General features: G+C 40.7%; 1 long non-coding RNA gene across 3 annotated transcripts; it reads left to right on the forward strand.

The window, feature by feature from the left end:
• LOC121669188 lies at positions 1 to 26,094 on the forward strand. 3 transcript variants are annotated; one of them, XR_006017639.1, is made up of 10 exons: positions 1 to 234; positions 2,782 to 2,853; positions 4,797 to 5,017; positions 6,408 to 6,492; positions 10,513 to 10,652; positions 12,632 to 12,763; positions 19,060 to 19,361; positions 19,831 to 19,866; positions 21,975 to 22,071; positions 22,462 to 26,094. It is a non-coding gene; the product is annotated as an uncharacterized LOC121669188 (long non-coding RNA). The 3 variants fall into 3 exon arrangements; XR_006017637.1 differs by having other exon boundaries at positions 19,060 to 19,866; XR_006017638.1 differs by lacking the exon at positions 2,782 to 2,853 and having other exon boundaries at positions 19,060 to 19,866.

Raw genomic sequence — 26,094 nt, forward strand, 5'->3', positions numbered from 1 at the left:
AGCCAGACAAGCTGATCCAGGAGCCTTGGGAAAGCAGCAGTGTTACTGCTGCAAAATGAGCCCTTGCTAGCTAGTACCAGAAACCTCTGTTTCACTCCTCTTGCAGAATAATGGGAAAGTCCCAAGGGGAGGGGCTGAAAAGAAATTAAGGATTCCAGAGAAACCTCTCTTTTAGTAGGGGAAATTCATCACTCCTGTTCCTGTCCACATGGAGACATCCAGTTGTCACTGCAGGTAAGCCCTGAGAAGTTGAGTTTCTCTCATATCTTCCTGGGATGGGGCAGGGCAGTGTTCAGCTCCCTGCTAGAAGAGCTATGTCTGTGATGTGTGTCCTGTTTGTGGTCGTTCTGGGGGTCTTGGTTTTATTTAGTATTTCTCTGCTCTGCCCCTTGGTCCCGCTGGTCTTCATATGCATGTGAACTGTAGGATCTGCCTTGTGTACAAAACAGGGAGCGGGAGCCTGCACTCCCCTGTGAGGAGAGCTGTTCAGAAGATTTTTGGTTTAATATTCATACTAGCCCCAGGCAATTTTCTACTCCATGTTTTAAGGGAGTGGACAGGGAGGACATGTAGTTGTTGTTTCCTCTGGTATCAAGGGATTAGCTTAAGCCCACGGATAAGGAGCATGAGGCATGCAGATGGCAGTGGAAGAATAAAAGTAACCATAGGAGACTGGGAAGACAGAAAGCCCCATCATCTCTTTTAATAGAAAAGATTTTTTGAAAAATTTTCCATGACCATTTTTCCTTCAAGCAAGTGAGCAATACCCCATGTCAATTCTGATCAGTCTCCACCCAGTGGAGAACTGAGTGCAGTATAAGGCAAGGAAATAAATTTGGACACCAAATAAAATAAAACCATGCTATTAAGGTTTGTATGCCACGTTCTGCGATACCAACACTTATATCAAATGGTAAAATGTGGATAACTTATGCCAGACATTCCAGACATTTGCCACAACATGCACAGCAAGCCACTGTGAACCCCTCAAAACTGAAGGAACAGGATAAGATCAGAGTTTCCAGGTCATGATTTGTATTTACGACTTAATAACAAATACGATCCTCCCTCTTCTTTTTTTTCCTTTATTTTTTAATACCTAGTTTCTATAAGCTTGTCTAGGCACAGCAAGGAGGGCATTTCTCTGCAGTGCTGCATATTAGAAAAGGGTAGCAAACATTTCTGCATGTCCGTTTTAGGGCTAGGTTTGGACTCAAGGTCAAAAGCCAAAAGCTGACTCAGGCTGAACCTCAGGTTTACATTTACCTCTGAAAAAACCTTAAGAGTTTTCTTAGATGGGAGGGAGAGAGAAAAAGAAAACATGAACCACAGTCAGGATGCTTTTGCCACTTGGTGCATGTCCACTTCACATCTCTGTAGGCAGTTTGGTGGATTTGTCAGTCTCCTTGACTGCTATGGAGACAGCCCTCACTTGTTGCAAGCACCCCTCCACCCTCACTGCTACCATGAGGAGCACACCCAGCCTCCACCACCAGTGTCAGCTGCACACAGCCCTGTGTGGCTGCAGCAGGTGCAATGCTGACCCTTCCACAGGGCCCTGGGACTTGTTGCTATCTCCACACCCTGGGTCTCCATCTCTTCTCTGATCCCCTCTGTAGCACATCCCTCACTGCCTGGAAGTTTTGTGCAGGACATGACTCTGTAAGAGGAGGTAAGTGGGCAAGGCATGAGCCCTAGGATTTTTGCATCCTCATCTCAGCTGCAGGCAGAATCTCAGTGGCCATGCATGCAGCTCTCACTGCCAACCTACAGGCTTTGCTGTGTGACCCTGTCAGATCCAGTGATTGGAGAAATCTTTGCAGAGCAGGGATGAGATTATACCGTAAGGATTAACATCTTACACTCAGAACTTCTTGTGCTTGTTTCCAATCACCCAGCAGGGAATGTTGTTTATTTGGCAGGCCTATGCAAACACACCAGCAGGGCAACCGGAGCAGACTTTTCTGCTCAGAAAGTTTATGCTCACTGCACAATTGTGCTAATGTAAACCCATTATATTGGCATCAACAAGAACCGTGCTGAATACCTTAATTCTTCCACCCAGCAAACAGGCTGCTGGCCTGAGTTCCTCAAGGCTGGAGCCAAAATCCTGCCAACCTTGTCCCCTGTGAATGTTCACTGTAGATGTTCAGTGAGGAGAGAGACAGGAAAAAAAGGTTTTTCTTAAAATACATTCATAAAGACCTTTCCTTTCAGCTTTATAGTTTTCCTCAGTAAACTAAGATAGAAGTCACATAGCAAGTAAGAAGAAAACTCAAATATCTGTTGCATGTCAGAGCCTGTGGACCTTTACTTTAAAGCATGACAGTTTTGGACCATGTTACCACAAAGGGATTAACCAGAGGAACAGTCTCATTGCCCAGCTCTCTCTGCCAGTCTGGGTGCTAAGCTACCTTTCATGTTTCCTGAACATTATACTCTTGTTCAGCAGAACAGACATAAAATTAGCTTTGTTTGTGGGATCTTTTCGAAGGGCATTATGTTCTGTTTCAGTTTCTCCACTTGTTGTCACATGTTTAACACCAAGGCCACTCTGGAGTGAATACTGAATGGTTGGGCTGCCAAAGAAAGTCTGGGGATTCATGTTAACAGGATGGCACTGCAAGCCAGAACTGACTCATGTAATACTGACCATTTCACTTGATTGAATGCAAGAACTGTCATTTGGAGAGCTGAGATTTCATCTGTCAGAAGAACAAGTATAAAGCAAGAGTGTCTGCTGTGACAGAAACAGTAGCAAGACCTTTGTGTGTTTTTCAGGCAGTGTCTGAAGAGCTTGATGGCATTATAAGTGCAGTGTCCCAAGAAATGTCCTCATGACTCATATCTAAGGTAATCTGTGCCCATTAGAACGACTTTCCTTTATTTTAGGCATCTGTTCCTGGATATTGTAGGGGGCATATAAGGACATTGCACATATTATCACAAGACAAATCCTTGCATGATCCCAGGGGTGGCTGGGGTGCTTTCCCAGTGTTTTGGAAGAGCAGCTGGGGAAAAGCAACACTCTAGTCCTCCTTTCAGCTCTTCTTTTATTCCAAGCACAGAGTGGGCCACATCCTAATGCCTGTTCTCAGAGGCAGGAGCAATCCTAAAATGTTTCTCAGAATTTACTTCAGTATTGCATGATAGATGCTCAGCAAAGTGAATGAGGTGGGCTCAGATGAACACCCTGAGATGTGATGAAGTAGTTTAGAAAGGCTTCTTATACCATAAACTTTCAGGCAGCATGAAATAAAAATTCACAAAGTCCCCTTTCAGAATTTTTGTTAACTGACATTACTGCCCTAGCTACCCAAAATGTTTGGGTTTCACCTTCTTTTTCTCTCAATACAAACCTTATAAGCAAAGATCCCATCTTTGGTAGCATCCCAGCCATGCTGCTATTCCTAATTGTGCTGTGGTGTCTTAGGCATCACTTGGGATAGCTGAATTGCACACTGGCAACTTGTTCTCTCAAGGTCTGGGAAGGCCACCATATCCTGAGCACTGGGATGATGGAAGCATCCACACAGTTCCCCAAATCTCTCCTTTTGGAAGCTCTGTCTGGAAAAGAAGATTGGGTTGCTTTGTTAGTGGTTCCTGAGGCCTCCAGCATCATGGAAGACAAGACTACATATGGCAGCACATATGGTAGAGCAGGAGGTTCAGCTTCAACCTTGCTGATCCCATCACCTTCTGTCTTAGCCAAGGAGGGTATTACCCTGCATGTTTTGCAATGTAAAACATCAGGATGAGTATTCCAAAGCAGCTGATTACCATGTCAGGAAGCCCTAGGATTTTAAAGAGGATGATGAGCTATGGCTTTCAGTCAGGCTGTAATCTCATCCAGGTTTTGTATTGGCCAGAAAAACCGCATCAAAAGGAATAAAGCCTTGAAGGGCTTTTGAGCGGGCTTTTGCTAAGAGAGAATGCAGCAGAACATGTGAATATTAACCACAGCTAGATTTTATCAGGTGTAAAGGAAGGAAAAGAGATTGCCAGTAAGCTGCTCAAATCCTGGCATTTTCAAGGGGTGGTCCTAGGTCTTCTGAGCATATGGAGGTATGAACAGATCTAAACAGTTCTTTGATAACACCTGAAGTCTGGCTAGGCAAAGCATGGCCTCTGTTGCTTCAGCTTTGCCTTGGAGGCAAGAAGCTGTGCAAGCAGGAGTTTTAGGACATCTACTTGCAGGTCATCAGTTGCCTTGCACATGTGGAAGTCTCCACCCAGAGTGGCTGGGATCTGTCCACACACAGTTACTGTGAGACTGTGATGGTGATGCGACAGACACAGTGAGACCTCGCTGGTTTTGCTGCGATGGAAAGGGAGAGTTGAATGGACAAGGAATACAACGTGACCTCGTGGGACAAGTCATAGCTTCAGGTCCCTCACTTTGAGGGGGAGTGGGGCCTTGGTCCTTCATGGATGGTGCCTGAGATGCAGCCTAAGCTGCAGCTCACAGGCTGACTGGGAGCTAAGTCCTAAATTGTTATTGGCAGTATGAAAGGACAGTGTGGAGCTGGGTGAGAAATGCACTGTCCTGTTCCAGCCAGGATCAGCTGAGCTTGGTGAGGACTAAGGAGAGAGCAGAGAGCACTCTCACAGCACAGTTCAGTGAGAAGGACCTCCAAGATCATCGGGTCCAAGCCCCTGCCCAAAGCAGGCCCAGCTTCCCAGAGCAGCTTGCTCTGAATCTCATCAAGTTTTTAGATAGGCATGTCTAAACTTCTCTGGGCAACCTGTTCCATTAACTGTCATGATGGAAAAGGTTTTGCCTTGTATTTTGTCAGGATTTTCCTTGCTGCAGCTTTGTGGCCATTTTCATCCTGTTGCTGTGCATCTATGAGAAGAATCCTGGTCTGTGGAAGTGTTGGTATTTGTGCAGTGCCAGGGAACAAAGGGGAATCACAGCTGTGTATTCAACCCCTGGCTGCACTGTGTTGAGGCTGGGGAAATGCCACCTCCTGAAGGGATCCTGCTACTGCATAGAAGAATCACTGCAAAAATGAAGGTAGGTACAAGCCTCAGCAATTCTATGAGCCATCACTGCTTATTCAGGTCTTTGGGACTGTGTAAGTAAAAATGACCACTCTTCATTCTCTTTGTACTTGCTGAATACCAATCCTCATACTGCATTGACTGTATATATATATATATATATATATATATATATACTCTTTTTTTTCTCGTCTGCAGTAGTTACCTGTGCCTTGTGACCATCTAGAACCCCAAGCACTATCTGGGGTGATCATCACACTGTGGTCATGGGACACTGAGAACACAAGAGAAATCTCCTTGCTCAGCTGTTGCTCCTCTTTCTTAAGGTCTTCTTTAATTCAGACGTTTTCAACATAGCACTTTATTAGTAGTTGTCCCTAAGAAGCTATTTTTTATTGGTGGGTTTCTAGGGCTCATGAAAGAGGAGATGCTTCCAGGAGACATCATTAGGGATACTTGGGGTGTACCCAGATTATGAAATGGAGAACTGGGAAAAAAACTCACTCTTGTAGATCTACAGGACAGAGCACATCTCCATGTGGAAATACTAGATCAAATCCAGCTGGTGTACTGGTATACTGCTATATTGTCAGGCACAAGGTCCTAAGATTTGCTTTTTTAATCAGTTGATTAAAATCTACTGTGTATCTACTGTGGCATAACGATACCACTACTGGTTCGACAGCCAGCTACAGCAGTTTGGAGATTTTTGTATTGCACACCATTTTGTGCCTCAGGGATACCTATGCTTAGTCTACTAGGACAAATCACCATTTTAATTTTTTTCACAGCCTATCCCTATCAAAGGAATCCTTGATTGCCCTCTTTCATCCCACAAATTTTTTCTTTCCACAAAGTCTCTGGGACTCCCACCCAGAAATTCGGTATCAGTGCTTAAGATCCTTCAGCAACTGAAGGCCTTCTGTATTGTGTTTTCTGGCTTAATCTGTCTTGGCTAAAGGATAATCCAGTGACTTTTTGTGGCCCCGACTGATGGTGGCACATGTGTTCATGACACAGAGTCCCAGAACCCCTCACTGATGTAGCCAGGCACAGGAATGGTAACAAATGCTTTGTTGGTGAAGTCCAGTCTTTCCAGAAGATCACTTATTTCAGTACTGAGTTGCACAGAAAGCTGCTGGGCAAGAGGTTAAATCCTTTGCTCTACTAATTTTGTGTCAACCCCCTCCTCTTGGGACTGGTGTTATTGGAAATGGCCTCCCTCCCTACAACTCATCCCGTTGTACAGTTGCTGCAGCCTTTGTTTAGTGTTTCCATCCATCTGTTCTTCTCACAAAATTGTTCATGTAATAATCATTGTTTTCTCTGTGTTGTGTATATCTTTGGTTTTCTGTTCTGTCCAGTTGTATACCTCATGCTTTCTATGCCTCTACATTTCTCAGCCATGAATTCCCCAGAAGCTTTCACACTGCTCAGCGTGGAGTTGGCTTTTGCGGCCATCCTGTGCTCAGGATGGTGAGTTGGAAGGTAAGGGTTTTATCTGAGTCAGGATCTACAGTACATAGATGTGTCACTGCTGTGAGGGACAGGAATGGAATATGAATATTTTTTCTGCTCAGGGACCAGAGAGGAGAAGGGCTCATTTCCCTGCTATTCATTTGCCTCTAGAACTGCTCTCCTCTGAGCCCATTTTAAGAAATCCCACCCAGAGGCTCTATATTATCTTTCTTACTCTCTAAAGCAATGTACTAGATTGACTTGGCAAGATCAGTAACACTCTCAGACTCAGGATATTAGTTGCAGGTTTATTTTCTGGAACTGTATAAAAAGTTCTTGTTAAAGATATTAAATATGAATTGTTCTTTATTAGGACCAAAAAATTTTTTATTTACTAGATGGAAAAAGTGTTCTGACTCAAGAGATAAATGCTCTTATGGAGTGCTGCTTTTGTATAGGCAAGCCTGGAGGGATGGGCTGACAGATTCTTTTTAATCCCCTTGGAAACAGGGCTGGGGAGAGGGATTATTTCCTTCAAGGAAAAATGAAGATTTGGCATCCTAAAGCTATGTGTCTGAACTTGCTGGGTAGCGTGCATTCTGTTGTTTTGTGCTAGATGAATAGAAGGGAGTCAGGCATCTCTGTAATTTGCTCAATAGCCAGTCCAGCAGGAATGTGGAAGACCAAGTTTTGACAACTTTCTCTTCCTTCGCAGGAGTTTCAACTCCTTCCCCTCCTCCTCCCATCCCAGTTTCTTTGAGGACAGGTTATGAAATGCAAGGCTAAAGGGTATTTGTAGGCAGATCTTCCTCAGGGTGACCTGGTAGTGCTATGCCATCCATTATTAATGTGCAGATATTGGAAAAAAAGTATACAACAGGACATGCCCTGAGAGGTGAGACATGCTGGGAGTGTGAGACATAATCCAATTCTTCCTCCAGGCAGTAGCCCAGTATTTTCCACAAAGCTCTGTGGTGTGAACAAGAGAGTGAGGGAACTGTGCCCTTATCACTTGAAGAACAAGGCATGTAGAAGGCATAAAATAAAAAATAAATAACCTTACACAGAGAATGAGATTCAACCTAAATTTTCCAGGCCTCAGGTAAAAGTCCTGACCGTTTGACTGAAGGAGTGTGTATTTGGGGACACAGCAGTGCTGACTGAAATTTTTGGTTTAGGTCCTGACAAGTGTTTGCTTGATTTGGAATGAAATGTGGGATTACTTCCAAGAAAACAAAACCAAAATTTTCAGTGATAGCTTTTTATTTTGGCCTAAAGGACAGCTCTTGAACTGGAAATAACCATTCCAGGGCACATGATGCTGCCTAGCAGCAAAGTGCTTGTTCAGATGCAAGAGGGATAAAAGCAATAGTGTAGTCCTTCAGGCTGCAGTGCCAGGGTTACCCATGTGTCTTCAGGAGGACAGAGATGCTGGTTATGGCTTGCACAAGAAGTAATTTCTTGCAAGTAAGGAAAAAATATCTTCTCTCTCTTTCTTTTCCTTATCTCAGATGTTTTGGACCATGGTGAGTTCTTGGTCCTAGAGGCATAGCCATCCAGTGAATTCTGAATTGGTTCCTTGCTAAATAATCTGAAAGAACTCAAGAAAGCAGAAAAGAATGACCCTAGGTGGAGTAAGAGCTTGTATTCCTCTTCTTAGTTCTCATGGTTCCTTACTGCACACAATATATACATCATTCACTTTGTATGCTTGGCTTACTGCACTCATTTTGATGTCTGAACATTTGCATGTAATATGTAAGAAATCTCAGAGGGCAATGAAATGTTTTGCTCCTTTGGAGTGGAAACAACTGAAATCCCTCTAGTATTTTTGGAACAAGACCACATGAAACACCAGGCTATTATTTGCAAAGCTGGCCATGTAAATTTGTGCTGAAAACCGAGACTTTCTTCCAGGTGTGTCTTTAACCTGTTTTTCTATTCTAACATTAAAATCTGGCCATCACAAGCAGCAGAGTGATGGTTAAGAAATCTGTATTTACTGAAAACATACAAGACACTGAGTAGGTTCAGTCCTCCTTGCAGTGAATTTGTCTGCCTTCAGAGTTGGCTGTGAGCACTAGTGTGAATGCAGATGAGAGCACCTGCAGGTATAAGGAAATCATATTAAAATTGTTAGTGGTCCTTGAAAACAGATGCTTTATTCAATGAAACTTTAGCAGAAAACAATATAGTCTATCAAGAGGAGGAAACAACTGGTATTTGCAAGGGAAAATTTCCAAATATCATTAATACAATTGTAGTTTATAGTATATGTCTGTAGGTAAGTAAAGGTTGGGGTGGGAATGAAGGAATAACCAAAGCATCAGTTCTTTAACCTGAGGAGATTTTATCTTATCCTGTAACTTTTTCAAGTGATTTAAATATTACTGTGCCAGGTTTAAAGCCCTTGGAGACAGGTGTGTGCACATTTCTGAAAGCCCTACTTAACAACCTTTCTATTGTCAAGGATGAAAGTTCAATTTAAATGACCACCTCAGACTCTATCTGCAACAAATGGATGTTTAAAATCTCAAAATATGTCTTTTAAGACTGGGAGCTTTGCCTTGGTAGTCAGCGTGAGCACCTGCTCGTTCCTTACCTCCATGCAGTGTAGTGCATGCACCACTCAACCCTCTTCTCACCACAAGGGCAAAGCTCCAAGGGTGAGCTGCCTGCACACATGCACATACTCTCAATCATCAGAAAAAAACTGCTGCCTTGCACCTGGAAAAATCAGTTTCAGGTCTCTAGCTAAGTGAAAGGAGTGGAGACTGCCCTAGAGCCCATTGTCCTTGCCTGCCCAGGGACCTTGTGTTAGCTCAGGGCAATGGTGAACAGTGTCTGTCAGCCAGGAGGTTTAATGCTTCTCCTCTTCTGATCACCTTCCACTGTGGGTTTCTGGCTCAGGAAAGCCTTTTTTTTCCTTTTTCCTCAGTTTGTGCTGAAGACACAGCTAGCTAGACTGAGCACTCTCTGAGACACATGACCCTTAACCAGCTTATGTATATTTTACACTGCATTTCCCATAACATATTTTTTTATGATTTAGTTATGCTTTCCAGTGAGTATATCGGTACAATACAAAATGTATATAATGACTTTAAAGGGATGCATTATTTTCTCTTATTATACTGTCAGAATACTCTCACAATCAGGATTAGATCATTTCTTTCACAAAGATTTCAAACCTTCCTAATGTTCTGTTTATTTTTTCCCCTCTTAGGTTGTTAAGTATAGTCTGCAAGAGTTTGCTTTTCTGGAAGATAAGCACAGGAATAATCCAACTTTCCTCTCTTTAGTAATTGACTGGATTTCTGAAGTTAAGTGACTGGAAATGTCCTAGCAAATAAGGATTTGTTCAATGAACTGGGAAAACACTTTGAACTTCAGAAACACATGCATTTAGTGAAGGATTGATTAATTTACTTTAGGTCCTTGGACACAGCTGAGATTCTGAGAGAAAAGACACCCTGAAGGTGTGCTTGACCACTGCATAAATTTTCCTTTTATGAGGACTGACATCATGGAGGTTTATAAGGGTAGGAAAAGAAAGGGAAACCTTTTTTGGTGCTTTGATGAAATGGAAGGTGTCCACAATAGAAGACAAACTCTACCATATACCTCTAAACCAATTTCATGAGGTACTGTCTGTTTTCTTGCCTTGTGCAAGATTAGGTTTATGCAGCTTTTAAACTGACAAAAATCACATTAAGTAGGAGTTTTAAAGGTAACAATAAAAGAAGTTTTTATTGTTTTGCGTAATAATAATAATAAATAGAAAACAAAGGTTTTGAGATGCTCTGTCAGGTTTTTTTTTTTCCCTTTGAAGCAATCTGTGCTCCAATAATTGATTTCAAGGAAAAAAAAATAAAATCATGCTCTGCAGTGGGAATACTGGTGCAAGTTCCTGTTTATTATGGCTCTAATAAAATTGGTTTTGTTGGTACTCCCAGACCTTTCATATTTCCTGACTGCTGGACTATTTATTGGTAGAAGAATTCTTTAGCTGTATAAAACAAAAATGCATGTCCCCATCTCTCCGTATAGACCTTGTGGCTCTTTATCAAGATGAAGGAACAGGACTCTCTGGTGAGAACACACCTGGAGTACTTTGTCCAGCTCTGGGGCCCTGACATAAGAAGGATGAGGACCAGTTGGACCAAGTCCAGGTGTGGGCTATGAAGATGGTAAGAGAGTTGGAGCACCTCTCCTGTGAGGACAGGCTGTGAGTTGAGACTGTTCTGCCTGCAGAAGTCGCTGGGATGACCCTATAGCACCTTCCAGTACCTGAAGAGGACCTATGAGAAGCTGGATGTGGACTTGTGACAAGGGCATGTAGAGGTCAGACAAGGGCAGAATGGTTTAAAGAGAGTAGATTTAGACTAGATATAAGGAAGAATTTGTTTATAATGAAGGCAGTGGAACAGGTTGCTCAGAGAAGCTGTGGATGCCCCATCCCTGTGAGTGTTCAAAGACAGGCTGAATGAGGCTTTGAGCAACCTGCTCTAGTGGAAGGTGTCCCTGCTCATGGCAGGGGGGCAGGACTAGATGACCTTTAAAGGTCCCCTCCAAACAAAACTATTCTATCACTCTATGCTTCTGTTCTATGGCAAAGCCCTGTGCTGGCTTACATGGTGCTCAAAGTCTTTGTAGCTAATATCCTTTCACCTGGTGTAACTGCTAAAGAGACTGACTGACACTCAGTGCTATTGTCTTCTATGCCTTAAAATTTTGGGGTCAAAATACTTGGACAGAAGCTGTAAAAAGAGGAAACAAAAATAAACAACTTGGCTTGGTTTCTGCCTGAGGACTTTTTGTAGCAACCCTCAGGAGATTGTCACAGGCTGAGGGAGTAGTTACAATCTGTGTCCATGAGGATTTTCAAAGAGGTGTCTCTGGTTCTTATGGAAATCAGCAATGAAATCATTTCAGAGGAGTGTGACCCCACTCATTCCCATTTTTCCCCTTTCTTTGACTGCTAACACTTTAGGCTTCCGAGGGTTTTGAATTAAATATTTTCTAAGTAGTCAGAGCACGTCTCCTTCATGCTGTACACTTGGCTTGGAGACGATATCTGACTTTTCTTCCATCTTTTATTATTTTAAGGACATGATCAGCATTATGTCTTTTATGCTCAGTGCTGATAATAATACATAAGGGGTAAACAACTTTATGCTACAGTAGAATAGGAGTGTTGCTGTAAAGCATAGGGCCAAGGAAAACTTAAGGCTCAGTGCTAAGTGAATGAACCCTGAATATAATCCCATTAGGAAATTGATTACAAAAATCTGAAATGAAATTGCAAACAAGGCTCTTTGTATGGCATATCTCGTCCCATCCAGATTAAGAACCAGCTGAATCTTACAATTAATTTAGAGAAAAGCAATTGCAAAGCCCTTCAGAAGATAACTGCATATCCTATTTGCAGCTTAAATTAAAGACAGAGACCTAGTCAAGCAGACAGGCATAAGCAAATTCTTGGGGTTGATATGAGTTACTCTGTTGAATTACTTTAACCAGAGGATTATATAGATTATTTGTTCTATGGATTTTTAGACTCGTTTGGCTCTACTACAATAACATAGTCTCGACTGTTTAATTTTCATTTAAGTATCTATATTTCATTTGTTAAGCAAATATAGCATAGCTTCTGCGTTGTAACCCTGTGTGGTTTTATATTTCTTTATACACACATGGAGTGGAAGAAGCCAAACTTACCTTTGGCATCCACAGAGAGGGAGCTTCAGTATTTCATTCACTAAATGTGAATCCACTGAATTTTTCTTTTTCCTGTAGACCATATGCAAATGGTCATTGTGGTAAATCCTTCCTCCCCAAATCATATTCTTGAGCACTCAATACAGCTGAACTTTTGGATGGCAAAAGGATGTAAGTGGTCTGTGTGAGCCTAATCTCCATGCTGGGGGTTTAGAAGGAGAGAGGTGATAGGAAAAAGACCTAAATAAGACTTGAAGAGGTTTTTTCCATATGGTGTGCAAATTTTGTATGCAATGACATTTGTCGCCTACCGTCTTGAAATCTCTAAAACTTTTATTTCTGCTTCCTTAAATAGGGTCCAGTCAGAGTACAGATGCCTCATTGTTCTGGCACACCTGTTCAGGTCCATAATCATTTTCCTAATCAGCTTGTCTTTGTGTTCATTCAGTTATCCACTTTGGATATCTGAAGGATTTAGAGCATGGAGAACAAGGTCCACTTCGGAGACATAAGGTGCTGCTTCTTCCCTCCTGCAGGGAAGCTGAACTCGCATTGAAACATCTGGGAGTTATGCACAGAGGTAAGGGACAGAATGGCTGTTCTCTAAAATCTTTAATTGTTTCCAGTTTTCCTGCTCAAAGAGGTGAAGAGAGGAAAGTCCCATGGTAGTGACTTTCAGGGAACTTGTAGAAAAGCCAAAGATCTGTTCCCTAATGCTACATAGCCTAAAAATCTACAGGGGAAAATAGACTCACTCTCTTTCTCTTTGACTCACTATTCCCTCTGTCTTGAAGGTCAGTATTGCCCCTCACAGTAGAGAAGTCATGTTATGCTAATCAAAACCACTAACAGGCAGATGTTCCCTTTTCCCAAACAAGGCAAAAAAATAAGAGGCATATTTTTCTAGCATCCTGTCAGTTCTATTGCCACCTTCCTGAGAGAAACCGATACAAACACCTGGGGCTGATTCTGTCAGTCACCAATTGCCTAAACAACCTCAACCTCTGAATTTAAGTAATGCTTAGAATGATGCAACAGAAGCAACACATTGGTCATCTCTCACTTTCTGCAGCATCCTTACTTTATATGCTACAGTGTCCAATCGAGGTTTTGCTCTAAGGACCATGGAAATGATAGATAGATAGATAGATAGATAGATAGATGAAAGAAAGAAAGAAAGAAAGAAAGAAAGTCTGTCTTTGCTCCGTACACCTTATATAGGGACGGTCTGCATTACAGTTGAATTGTTTTTATTTATAGAATGCAAGAGGGAGGGAAAAAGACCACAAACATGGTCATACAGAAACTTAAAATAATCCATCTGGAACGTAGCATGCTACAGACCATTTGCATCAATAAAAATTTTCAAATTTCTACTTTTAAAAACTCTGTAATTTTTAACTTGGGAAAAAGTTTTCAGAGAACGTTCTAGAAGGAAATGTTTTAAAATGGCATTTTAGAACCGCTGGCAATGCAAAATCATTTACACATAACTTTGTTGTTAAAGTGCTTTTATTATTGGATTTCTGTTAAGATTTTATTACTGGGCAGTAGCAGATTCTTGAGATTTCTGTAAAATTGAGTCAGTCTCATCAGGCTTCAGCAAAATCTTTTGTTCTTAGAACAGAGAAATTCAGCATTAGCTAACTGCTTCAGGGTGGTTTTTCTTCTAGTAGGATGTGTACACTGATGATAACAGTGTAAGTAGTACAAAAAATACATGCAATCTCTGCATGGCAGCCAAACCTCTGAAATGCCAAAGTTCATAGCTCTGCCACAGGTGAATGGGTTTGGTAAAAAACCAACAGCCTCAGGGTTTGCAACAAAGTAAAAGATCAACTACAAAATGTTAATGATTAAACAAGAAACCCCCCACATCCTCTCAACATTTGCACTTTAATTCTTCTCTGACACTAAGACCACTTAAAATCTCTGGAGATTCTTCTTTTGTTAAGGCTTTAGGCCCCACAGCAGACTGGTCTTTATTCCAGATGGGGATACAGATTTCTCAAACTGACCCAAATTTTCAGGGATTAAACAGACCTCAAAAACTTCTGACGTGCTTGAGGTTTGCCCATGAGACAGCTCCCTTTGACATTGGCTGGGTCAGAGAGAAAACAGACACATGGATATCTGTCTTACAATGGAGAGGTCCTGGGGAGAAGGATGTCCCACCTGCCCAAACCTGAAGGGCCAGGAGGAAGCCTGTGGGGCCTTGGCAGCCCTTCGGTGCTTAACATTTAATTGCTGATGCTCCTACCCACATGTCTAAAAGAGTGCCAGAAACTGTCACTCACACAGCTTTAGCAAAAGCCCTGCACTGTCAACATTCAAATAACTCAAAGTATTGTCTGACTAAGGCTGAAATTTGCTCTATAGTTTCAATAGAAAATATTAATTGTATTGAAGTGCAAAGTAAATTCAAACCTAAATGGTGTGTGATTTCAGCACAGAGCATAGGTCAACATTGTCCCCATGCAAGTTCGAGTAACTGCAAAATTAGTGCATACAGCTACTGTCACCTATGTGGGGCCTGAGACTGTAGCCACTCTGTTACAGCAAACCAGCCTTTGGAAGGAGCACTGAAAACAATAGCCAAACCTCATGCCAAAAATACTTTAAATAGAAGGTGATCTTTTGAAGTGGTAAGCTGACTTTGAAGCTTGATTGATTTTTTAAAAGAGCATTCTGTTAGAAATAGCACTTGAGGAAAAAATGAATTTACTAATCTACTCTCTTAGAGCTGGAAGTGAGTTCAGTTCTTTTATTTAATATATGCTACTTTTAATCACACTTTCTTGGTAAACCAGCTTGGAAGAGAAGGAGGAAATAAAGGGAATCATTGTTTGCTTCTGAGCCCCAGTGTCTGCTAGAAATTATTACTGTTTGTTTCACAACAGGGTGTGAATTACTTGGTTGCAGTCAACCATTGTTTGGAAATATATTTTGGAATGTTTCCTTTATGAAAGGTTTTTATTTGCTTAGGATTCATGATTCTATATTTCTTTCAGCTGTTCAGATATTCTGTTGCTACAGAATTGCTCACTTTTATAACAATGGGTTCAACTAATAACCAGACATTTGTTTTGAACTAGATCTTGAAGCATGGTGTAAAATCCAACTCCTGAAAGCTGCATTAAACCAGGATCTCCTACATTGTGCAATCTGCTAACAGCGGTCCTGGGATTTAACTTTTAATAGAAATATTCCATTACTTCCTGGAAATAATTAAATAAAAGGTGGTCTTAAATTTTTGCAAATGTGGTGAACATATTTTCCAATGTGATGATTTGGATTGAACTGGTTTGGATCTTTTTAATATGTTAGAAGACAGCAGTTGTTTTTTCCCATTTTGTCAGACCATATGAGAATTAGCTACATAAAATGCATCTGAGTTCATTAGTGCTAGATGATCTGGGAGACTAAGGCCTAATTTTGGCAGTGGGAGGGAACGTGGGGTTTTCTTTTAAGTGTTGATTAGAACTGGATCACTCCCAGATTAATCAATTTAATCCAAATATTGCCACTGTCCCTCCTCTCCCTTCCATTTGTCAGGGGGAGGAATGTGCCTTTGGGCAGGGCAGACGTGGCTATACTGGTAAAGGCAGTAGAGCTGGAGTGCCTTTCTCACACAGTGAGGGTGTTTGAGGGACCAAGCTGAACACCAAAATTCAGACTTCAGCTTCTGGCTCAAAGTTACCATGCTGGATACCCAGAATGTACTGCTCATGGAGTTGTATTTGTTGCTTGGCAAGCACTTTTGAAGGCAAATTTTGTCCTTGGGACTTAATGAATTTTGGCATTCTGGAAACTAGGGACATGGATGAAAATTAAACTTTGCTTACCATGTAAATATTTTTGATCAAAATTTTGAAGTTTCAACTCTCTATCATTCTTTTGCTGTTGGTTTGTAGGAGCTACCCTATTTTATTTTGGATCTACTTTACTTATCTAGATGAAAGTGACCAGGTTATCTCAGCAGAAGAAAATCTGTGAAATGGTGATGTGTGGTCTTTGTGTCACAGTTGCCATCTTTATTGTGTTCATTATGTGCAGACATACAGATATGGATAGGAAAGGACCTTGATCACCTTGTTCAGCCCACTTCTCACTTGGACAGCCATATGATACCTACACCTGAGAAATTTGTCTTTATAGACTCAAGTTCTAGTCCCATTACTCTTTTTGAAAGGCTGCTCCACAGCTTTGCTTTGTAGATGATTAGAGACCTTTCTCCAATGACACGGGAACATCCTCTGTCAGATTTGTCCTTACAGCTGGTTTGCAGCATCTGTAGCTTCTTCCCCCCAGGCAGAAGAGGGTATTGTTCTGAACTGAATGCTCTTTATACCCTTTATCTTCGGTATAAATGCTGGATCCAGACACCTGCAGCTGCAAAATGGCATCTAGATTTGCTTCCTTCTTTCACTATTTTCCAGACTGCTGCCATGTTCTTCCTATAAAAAAAAAAAATAGTAAAAAAATTAAAGGAGTTAGAGCCGAAGTTTTTCAGGATGATAATTCTGTAGAAGAACCTGGGGTTTTTTCCCCAAGAAGTTTCTTATTTGAAAATCATTGATCTTAAGTTTATTTTTAGTTTTTCTTTTCCTCATCTGCTGTGTTTGGTTTGGATTTTGAAAAGTAGGTGTAGACCTTTGTGTTTGCAGCCTCAGTAAAGATGATAGTAGAAAAGTACAGTACTACAGCAGGAGCCCACAGGATTGTTTATATCCTGCTATGCAAGCTGGAAGTCTTCTTCTCCTTCTGCTACCTCTCCATACTCTCAGGCAGAAGAGGTAGATCAGGGAGTAAGGGGGATTATTGCATTCCTCCAACTGTCTTGATATTTTAACTATGGTTCTTTTAGCAAATACCATCTTGTTTTTTGCTGCAAGTCATTCTGTTAAACATTTCTTATGGAATCCAGTAGAAAACAAACTCCGGGCAGTCCTGAAATCCTATACAATCCCCAGGTACTTGAACCATCTATCAGGGCTCCTGCATCTTCTGCAGTGCCATGGCTCACTTTCCCATTGGCTGTTTGCTCATGTTTGTTGGCCTGAGGTGCTTCTTTCCTCTCCAAAGGAATATGCTTTTATATTATTTTGCATCTCCTGTACAAGATTTATTTTCTCATTTTGCTTCGTGTTCTGACTTCTGATGCGTATGGGATGTTCCAAGGTCAAACAGAAGTGTTGTGTGTCCCTTTTCCTGCCTCCTGTGATTATCATCTCTAACAAAGACAATTTTAATTGGTGCCAGTGAGACAGTGTAGGGCCAATTGTTTCTTATTAGAGATAAGATTGGATTCAGAGTTTATAGTTCCTACAAACCAGTTTCTGGTTTGTAGGAAAAAGCCATTTTTAGTAATACTTTGCTTTCTGATTCTGGCACATTTTGCACTGCATGTAATTTGGGACTGTTTACATATACATAAGATTGCCAGGTCTTGATTGAAATTGGTATTTTAGAAGCATGGAGAGAACTGGCAGGCATGAGGTACAACAAATCTTACATGTACAGCATTTCTCAGTTTTTTCATTGGAGACTGAACCAAATGTTGCTTTGCTGCCTGGTGATACTGCAGTTTTATACCAATAACCTCTGTGAAATAAATACAGTTACGCTTATGCCTGTGGGTTTTAGTGAATATATATTTTATAGGTTGCTTTCAGAAAGACCTGATTCTGTTGCTTTTGAAGTCAGTTGGAATTCCACATCTTTTGTTCCCCAAACATACAGCATGCTTGCCTAGCCAGTCAATGAGTTACTCTGCTCAACTAAGGTGCAGATTGGATTTACTTTTTTTCCCTTGGTTGGATATTATCTATTCCAGTTTTTTCTGGCATTGGAACATAAATTGATTTTTTTTCATGTGAGTTCCTCCAGGAGATGTTTAAAATGAAATCAGAAATTGACGATAAGAAAAGCAGAGTTAATAAACACTGTGCATACCCAGCTACTGAACTTATATCCTTGGGATCCTTTTGGGAAGCTTTGGGGTGTATTGGATTGGAGCTTAATTTATTCCCCCTCCCGCCCCCCTTGTTTATCATCATTTAGCACAGCAGTTCTTATCAGCCACATAGAGCACTGGGCAAAGGAACCATCAACTGACAATGGTCTAATGATTTTCCTTTGTCAGTACAGATGGCAGCGTTCCTAAAGCTGAATTAATTGGGATCATTTCCTGCCACTGTCCATGGGGGCAAATGGAGCTGGTTGTGCTCTGAAACAATTCCCTTCCCAGACCCTCTCCCTAAAGGCAACGGTTGGGAGGAAAGGAATTTGATGGGCACTGGAGCTATTTCCTATTAGGGGGGCAAACTTAAACAGCAAGATTTTGGAATGAAGTGTGTGTTATTTGGACTGCTCAAAGTTGTTAAACAGGGGAGAGAAGCAGCCAGTTGTGACTCCTCCATTTTTTATAGGATGGGTCAGTTTTCAAAGAGGAGAATGATTATGGGTTCCCTATGCTGTAATTGCTGTCAGGACCTCCAAAACTTCAGTCTCTCTGGATGCTCAGAGGTACAGGTGAGAAGGGAAGGCCCATCTCAACAAACAGGCCCCCTGTGTCCTAGTTTTCACAGTCTCTCTTTCATAAAGACAAAATTCAGGTATGTTCAGTTTTTAAATTTAGATGTCTATATGTAGGTGTCACCATGTGGGCAAAGTGAGCTCAGCAGAAATGAGAGAGCTGTCCAGGAGATCACTTCTAGCATTTTCAGATAAGGCAATTTGAACATGGTGGGACCTGAAGCCCCAAGTTGACATGGGGTCACATACATATGACTTTATGACAGGTCACTTTAGCTGAATCCTACCCTTTATGTCTATTGTCTGAATTGCTGTTTTGTTTTGTTTTTTTTTTTCCAGTAGGGCCCAAATACTTATATTCTCCCATCAGAAGTGGAAGAGGACTCCAACCAAAGTCACTAAATCCTTGTACCAGCTCATGCAAACGTAGATGGACTTTTCACATTCCTTGAAGAACCCAGCTTTGTGTATCAAGCTGGTTGGGGTGGTGGTTGAAGAGGAGCAAAGGCATCAGCATCTTTCAATACTAAATCCTAGCACAAGGAAAGCAGGAGGGTATCTGGGGCCATGTCTCCAAATAGCTTGGGACCCACCCACCTTTATGAAGATGAGCTGCTTCCTGTGTTTCTAATTATTCAGAAGTAATTACTTTTAGTAGTATTATTTCTCCAGCAAGATTTTACTTTGAAAAATGTCCTGTTGCCTGTGTAGCTGATGTTAATGAACATGAAAGTTTTGGCTCAGGGCTGGTGTTGACCAAGTGAGATGAACTGAGTCAATATCTGTACTGGTGAAACGAATCAAGTAACATTTAGATCAGATGTTTTCTCCTCACTCCCCTTTGCATTCAGGCCGTGTTTCACCAGTGTACTGTAGTGGCACCTGAATAAACACTTGCAAATATTTATAATTCCCCACCTTCTCATAGGGGCTTTCTGAGATCTTTCCCACAACTCTCCCATATAAAACAGTTGAATCCCTCTTCTTTCTCAATATAAACATGAAGGTAATGTGCCCCTTGTCACAGCAGACATCTGTTATATGTATAGTAGTTATTCTGTAGCTCACGGATTAATCACTGTGCTCCATCTCATTTTGAACTGCAATCAGAAAATTACAAGGATTCCTTGAGGAGTTGGAAATCAGGTTTGTTTGTTGTATTATTAATAAACTTTAAGCCACTCCCATATTCATAACTGGGTTTTTGAGTTTTGTTGCAGTCTCCAGCTGAAAAATATTGGCTGATAAAGACACTTTACTACAATCAGCTTTGCTAATTACCATGAACTAATTGAATTGAACATTAATTAACTATTTCTGTAAAGGGCTCATCACAGGAAAGCCTTCTACACTTGTGTAAGTTTATATTTAACATCCCATGACAAATGCACGCCTTTCAATAATTGGTTTGCAACTCCTGACAAATGTTTCTATTTCATTTTATAAGTTATGAGTTCAGTCACTGCATCAAAAATAGCCATGGCTTAGATTTGCATTAAGACAAATTACTCTTGAAATGCACTTCCAGTCTTTTGGGAATCAGCAGGCTCTCTATAAAATAAGGATCTTCCTCCCATTTTTCCTGAATGTATATGTTTTATATAACAAGAGAATTAAAAATATCCATGAGGGCACTGTAATAATTCATATCTTGGGCATGATGCGGTACTGGAATTTGTTCCAAACCAGATTCTCTATGCTTTTTTTTGGATTAGCCTTAAAATTTCCATCACTGGAAAATAATTATATATTAATAGTTATATTAGTTATACTTGGGATCCATCCTTGTATTGCCACTATCCAAAGAAGGGCTTGGAGGAATGCTGGCTCAGCCGTTCTGTGACCATCTTTTATTCCTTAGGACAGAAATTTGGTGTCCCCAATATAATCCTAAATGGTTTATTTTGCCATTGCAGCAGCAATGGCAAACCTTGAGTTGTGCTACAAAGACTGCTTTGCTTTGGCTGAGCAGCTGAGCATATAGTACAGTCTCCTACAATGTGTTAGGATTTTATTTTCCATGTGTACAACCAAGTGGTTCCTGCTGCAAATATTTGAAAGCTAAGCAGAAAGATGTGGTGAACACTCAACCCAATTGCTGATATGCAGCTAAATGATGTTTTAAGCTATTTTGATGTTGAATAAATGCTAGGAGGACAAGGCACCCATCTAGCAGGAGTGTAAAAGGACTGAAAATAAAATTACAACTACCCATAATGTCAAATATTATGGGTGAGTTCTTTGGGTTTTTTTCACAGCATAGTTTTTTAAAAGTCTTGACTTCAAAACTTCCTTATCTTGGAAAGAAGAGTTCAAGAGTGATGTCCAGGAGATGTCTCTAGAGTACTCATTTAAATACACGTATACATATATATATATATACACATATATATGTGTGTGTGTGTGTGTTAATATTTATTGTTTTCTATAGACCTTTGTCACACAATTTCCCTTTGCATTTGGTTTGCATTACAGCACAGGATCAAGCAATTGCTCTTGGAGAAGACTTCTACAAATATACATTAATTTAATCTATTTGTGCTAATAGAAAGGATTCTCTGTGATTTTCTTGGCTCAGTTGAGTTATGCCACATACATCCACTTTGCAGTATTGTCCATGGTTTATCTTCATTAATCTCAGGTTTTATAATTCTTCGTCCTTCATATGGCTTGAATTTTGTGCAGAGCCTGGGACTGCATACATTGGGAAATAGCCTGGAATTCAGGAGAATCAGGGTCGCTTTTTTCTCTATGATTTTTGGCCTTTTTGACTCCAGACGAGTTCTTTGTGCCTCAGACTCCTCCTGCATTTCTATCTGGTTAGAATCTGAGACCAAGCTCTTCAGGAACTCTGGCTTTGTACCCACATGGTGATTGAGAAATCTGTGGGCGTCTAGGTGTCGCTATGGCTCCTGAAAGGTTTGCTTTAGGAAAAAAATTTCATCAGAAATAGAATATATTTTCAGTACTTTTTCATGACCTGTTAAGTTCATCTACAGTCTTGCTGTATGGCCACAAATGTTTTTGCAGCCCCAGAGAGAGAAATCATCCTTCTTCCTGGAATGGATTCTCACACAGACTTTACTTCTTTGGGAGCATTTGTATGTTCTCTTCCCTTCAGGGCTGTCTCATATATTGTCAGTGCTGTGTGTTTGTTTGCAAACCTGAATCTTGCTGTGTAGCTGCAAAGATTCTCACTCCTTGTTAGAGTTGGAGGAAACCACTGCCATCATATTCTGCCTTGTACTTTTCAGAGTGCCAGGTTTGGGCCAGTCAGGACTGCCTTCAGTATCTGGATCAGCTGGATCTTGAACTACAAGCTCATGCTGCCCACTGCTTGAAGCAACTCTGGTAGGTAACCCTGTACATTACACCACCACTGGACTGTTCAACTCAGCACCCTTAACCTTACAGGTTAGGTTGGCTGAAACTAATGACTGGTCCCTCTGCTGAGCTCTGCTCTGGTGTGATGAAAGGGTTGGTGAGGTTGGCTACTACTATTTGTGCTCTGCAATTATGCATCTGCTTGTTAGGTGAATTTTTGGGGTGTTGTTTCTTGGGCCTCTGGCAGCTGAGAAAGCTGCCTCGAATGTGCAGTGGTTTGTAATCAGACCCTGGCAGATATATTCAGTTAAAATTCAATTCCAGGCTTGTGGTTTACCCTTGAAAATCTTTCTTCCATCTAACAGCAGCACTGAGCTCTCATCCAGACTGAAGGTGAGTCAGATGTCTGTTTTCCAGGTACCTATCTTCTGAAGTGATGAAACATCTTATGCATTTCACTGCCTCCTGTGTCATGGGAACCCCAGTAAAAGCAAATGACTGGAGGAAAGCTTGCCTTTCTACCATTTCCAGGCATAGCATGAGACAAGTTCATGGAAGAACTCTCCTCCCAGGCCTATTAAACGTTAAGATGCTGATGTGACCGTTGGCTCAGAAAGTCTGAAATTGTGCAGGGCCAGGAACAAGTAGAATATACAAGGGAGACATCTCTGTCTGCTTTCCTTTGTCTCTTACTCTGTTCCAAAATATTCACTACTCTCAAATCATCTTCTGAATTAAATGGATCTTCGGTGTGGTCCTGTAGAGCTGGATTTCTCTTCCTAACTTCTTAGAGTGTTTCTCAGCTATATGAAAGCACTGTGTGGTCTCCACAGAAAGCTGTCAAGGAACCCAGATCACAAACTGGACAAAATGCATGCATTGTAAGACATTTAATATGAATATTTTAGTAATCTCTAGTGGACCAAAGGAGTGATCTGCACTGAGTGGAGGCAGACATCAGGGCTGACTAAGGAGAGTAGTCTTAAACATGCAAGTTTACCAGCCCCATCAGCATTCACATTTGGATCATGTGTTCCTGGATGGATATGAGCAAAGTGGGGCTGGAGAAATCCCGCTGAATAGTCTGAAAAACTGAGCTAGGTAGATTGTCAGGGGGCACTTGAATTAGCGGGAAAACTTGACTCCAGAAGAAAGGAGCAGCTGGGGAAGTAGGAATGTATCTGAATTCAAGGTCCCAGGACCGACAGCAAGGAGAGGCAAGATAGAACTTCTGGCAGAGTGGAGCTGAAACAGCTATGAAGGAGCTTAAGCATGGCTGAGGATTTTATTTGAGTTATAAATTAGTCATTTATCTTTTCTTTCTGTGCTTGTATCTAAAACCCCTTCTTTAAATCTTGCAAAGTAGACAGCCCTGCTAAAAATGTCAATGCATTTGTCCTCAAACCTAGGTCAAAGTAGTAGAAGGTGATGCTGGTAAACCTAGGGTATGTCATCCCCATGGTGGTGGTAGATCAGAGGAAAGAAGAGTACAGGTAATATAAAGGGTTTGCTCAAAGACATTTAGGGATGATATTCTGCTTCCACTAAATCAGAAAAATATGGACTCAGTTCTGACAGATGCTCCTCCTTCCTTCAAGAAGGGAAGTAGTGGGGGTTCCAAAGTGCTGAGAAGAGTTGCCCATTAGCATCTGGCAGGGCTTTTTATATATTCTGGATTATGCTGTAGTTTGAGATACATCACAAGTAACATATGGGGCAAATCATGTTTTTTTCTTGGCCCATCCCTGTGTGTAATAGGGGCAGACTGATATCCATAATCAGGCAAGATAGAAAGAGAAATATACTAAAATAAGGTTAGCTGGTCAGAGAAGAATGGCAACAACAGCAATAGAGTTACTTTAGCTAATTATAGAGGAGAAAGCAAAACTAACATAAAGTTTTACCCTGCTGTTTGGCTTCGTGGCAGAATTCAGTCCTGCCTTGCTTCTGTCATTGGAGGAGCTGTAGGACTCACTGATCAATCAGCAACAATTCATGGTTGACACAATGGCTCAAATTGATAGTTTATTAATAAAAATAACTAATTGGTGTTATAGTCTACTCATTATTGCCTGTTTGTAGTTCTTTCATAAGTTAAAAAACCCCACATAGATATTAAGCCTGGCAAGAGTTTTTCTTTAGAGTGTGTAGTGTACACTCCATACTACAGTGTGTGCTTAGCTATGGCACTTACCAATATGTTGTGGTAATAAAGGGAACATTTTCAGTAATAGCAGCTCACATACTGGGTAGTCCTGTTGCATGCATGGACATGAATTTTCGAATAAGTTACCATTAAATATGTGTAGCAATCAGTGACAGACTCTGCCTCTGAGATACTGAGCCTTTTCCTTAAGTAACTGATATTACTGAATGCTTGACAGTTCCACTGCATGATTGTTTTCATGAATTTCCTGCCTTTGAAATTCCAAATGGACCACTTCAATCTCTATAGAGACATTAATTTTACATCTGCTTTTTTTTCCCCTTGGAGCTGAATTTTTTAATTAACACTAAATAAATATTCTTTACAAAGTGTTATTAACGATAGCCATGAAATCCAGTGGGTAACTGGTTTGAACTGCAGCTGTCCTGTTTCCTTTTTTACGTCACTGGGGGCAACCCTGTCTGTGCTTTGTCCTGTGAACTCTTCTGCCCATACACCTCTCTCCTGACATTCAGACCATTGTGATTCCAGTCGAATGGCAGCCTATTAGGTCCCAGTGTTTCAAAACATACAGTGATTTCCCATCAACATCAAAGCAAATTACTCTTATTTAGTTTCTCTTTAGAAAAGGACATGGTCCTTTATTTTCCCACTGCAACTTGTTCATCCTTGCTAAGTACTGCTGCAGATACCATTGCCGCCTTACAACTTCCTTTTCCTTGTTTTCCCCTTCAGTCTGAGAAATTCGGTCAGGCAGTTTTATTCTACATTTTAAAGGAATGTATTTCGCAAGCACAGCTCTCGCTGTTGTGCTCTTCTGATGTAATTGGAATAAGTTGATTTGGCCTCAAAACTTTCAAAAATTTGGAAAGGCTATTACAGAGCAAACAAAAAAATTGTCATATTTTGTGTCATTTACATCTCATTTTCATATCAAAACACATTTTCATATCAAAACTTCTGAAATACTAATTTCAGAGTCTTAAAATGTTTTCTGTACACTTCAGTTAAACTTCTTTAGGGCAAGTTTTCCCCTTCACGCATTGCTAGACACCAATTCACAGATGAACTTTAAATGCCAGTAGCTTTTCATAGACAGAAAGAAGCCATAATAATATTAAATGAAAACCCATCTTTCTCCAGACTCAAGTTGAAAAGTGAGATTTCTACAAATTTCTAAAAGTTCTCTCTGAGATTTCTAGATTACTCTTAAAATAGGAGAGGAAAAGAGTGAAAAAAAAAGGAATTGGCAAAGTCCTTAGAAATTACCAACAATTTTGAAATAATTTCCTTCATATAATTACGCATTTTCATCTGATTTTTTCCCTCTTGCTCAAAATCAGCTTGCATTTATGCTTTTGAGACCTCCTTAACTTCTGTAGAGAAGAGATTTAATGAGGCTGATGATTTGATGCCAGCCATCAATGGCAATGTTTGCTAATGCCATTTTCATAGGCAGTAATGTCCAGCTGTGAAAACTACCCAGCTTGACTGCAAAACTCATTCAAACTATCATCCTGCATGGTCTGATGCTAATCTCGTAGATTACTGATAAAAAATGTGAGTTCAAAGAACACATTTAGATGAAAATGGATAATTTACAAAGTTTAGGTCACTAGGGTTTTCTAAGGAGCGAAGAGCATGGCCCAGTGGGTAAATTTGGACTTCTCACTACAAGTGACGATTTATTTTGGTCCATATCCAGCAAAGATGGGAGTGAGAGACCATGAAACACAATTTTAATTCGATTATCCAAAACTAATGAAAAAATGAATTCATGCATATTTCTGGGTTGGATCTGGAGAGATTTCTGTGTAGATTTGTCTTTAGTGTTTTGAATCAATTTTGTCTTCCAAATAAAATAAAATCTTCTTTCAATAAAA

This window comes from Corvus kubaryi, unplaced genomic scaffold (genome assembly GCF_017639235.1).
Source record: "Corvus kubaryi isolate FWS band 111438036 unplaced genomic scaffold, C.kubaryi_AGA036_p1.0 133, whole genome shotgun sequence".
NCBI classification, from domain to species: Eukaryota; Metazoa; Chordata; class Aves; order Passeriformes; family Corvidae; genus Corvus; species Corvus kubaryi.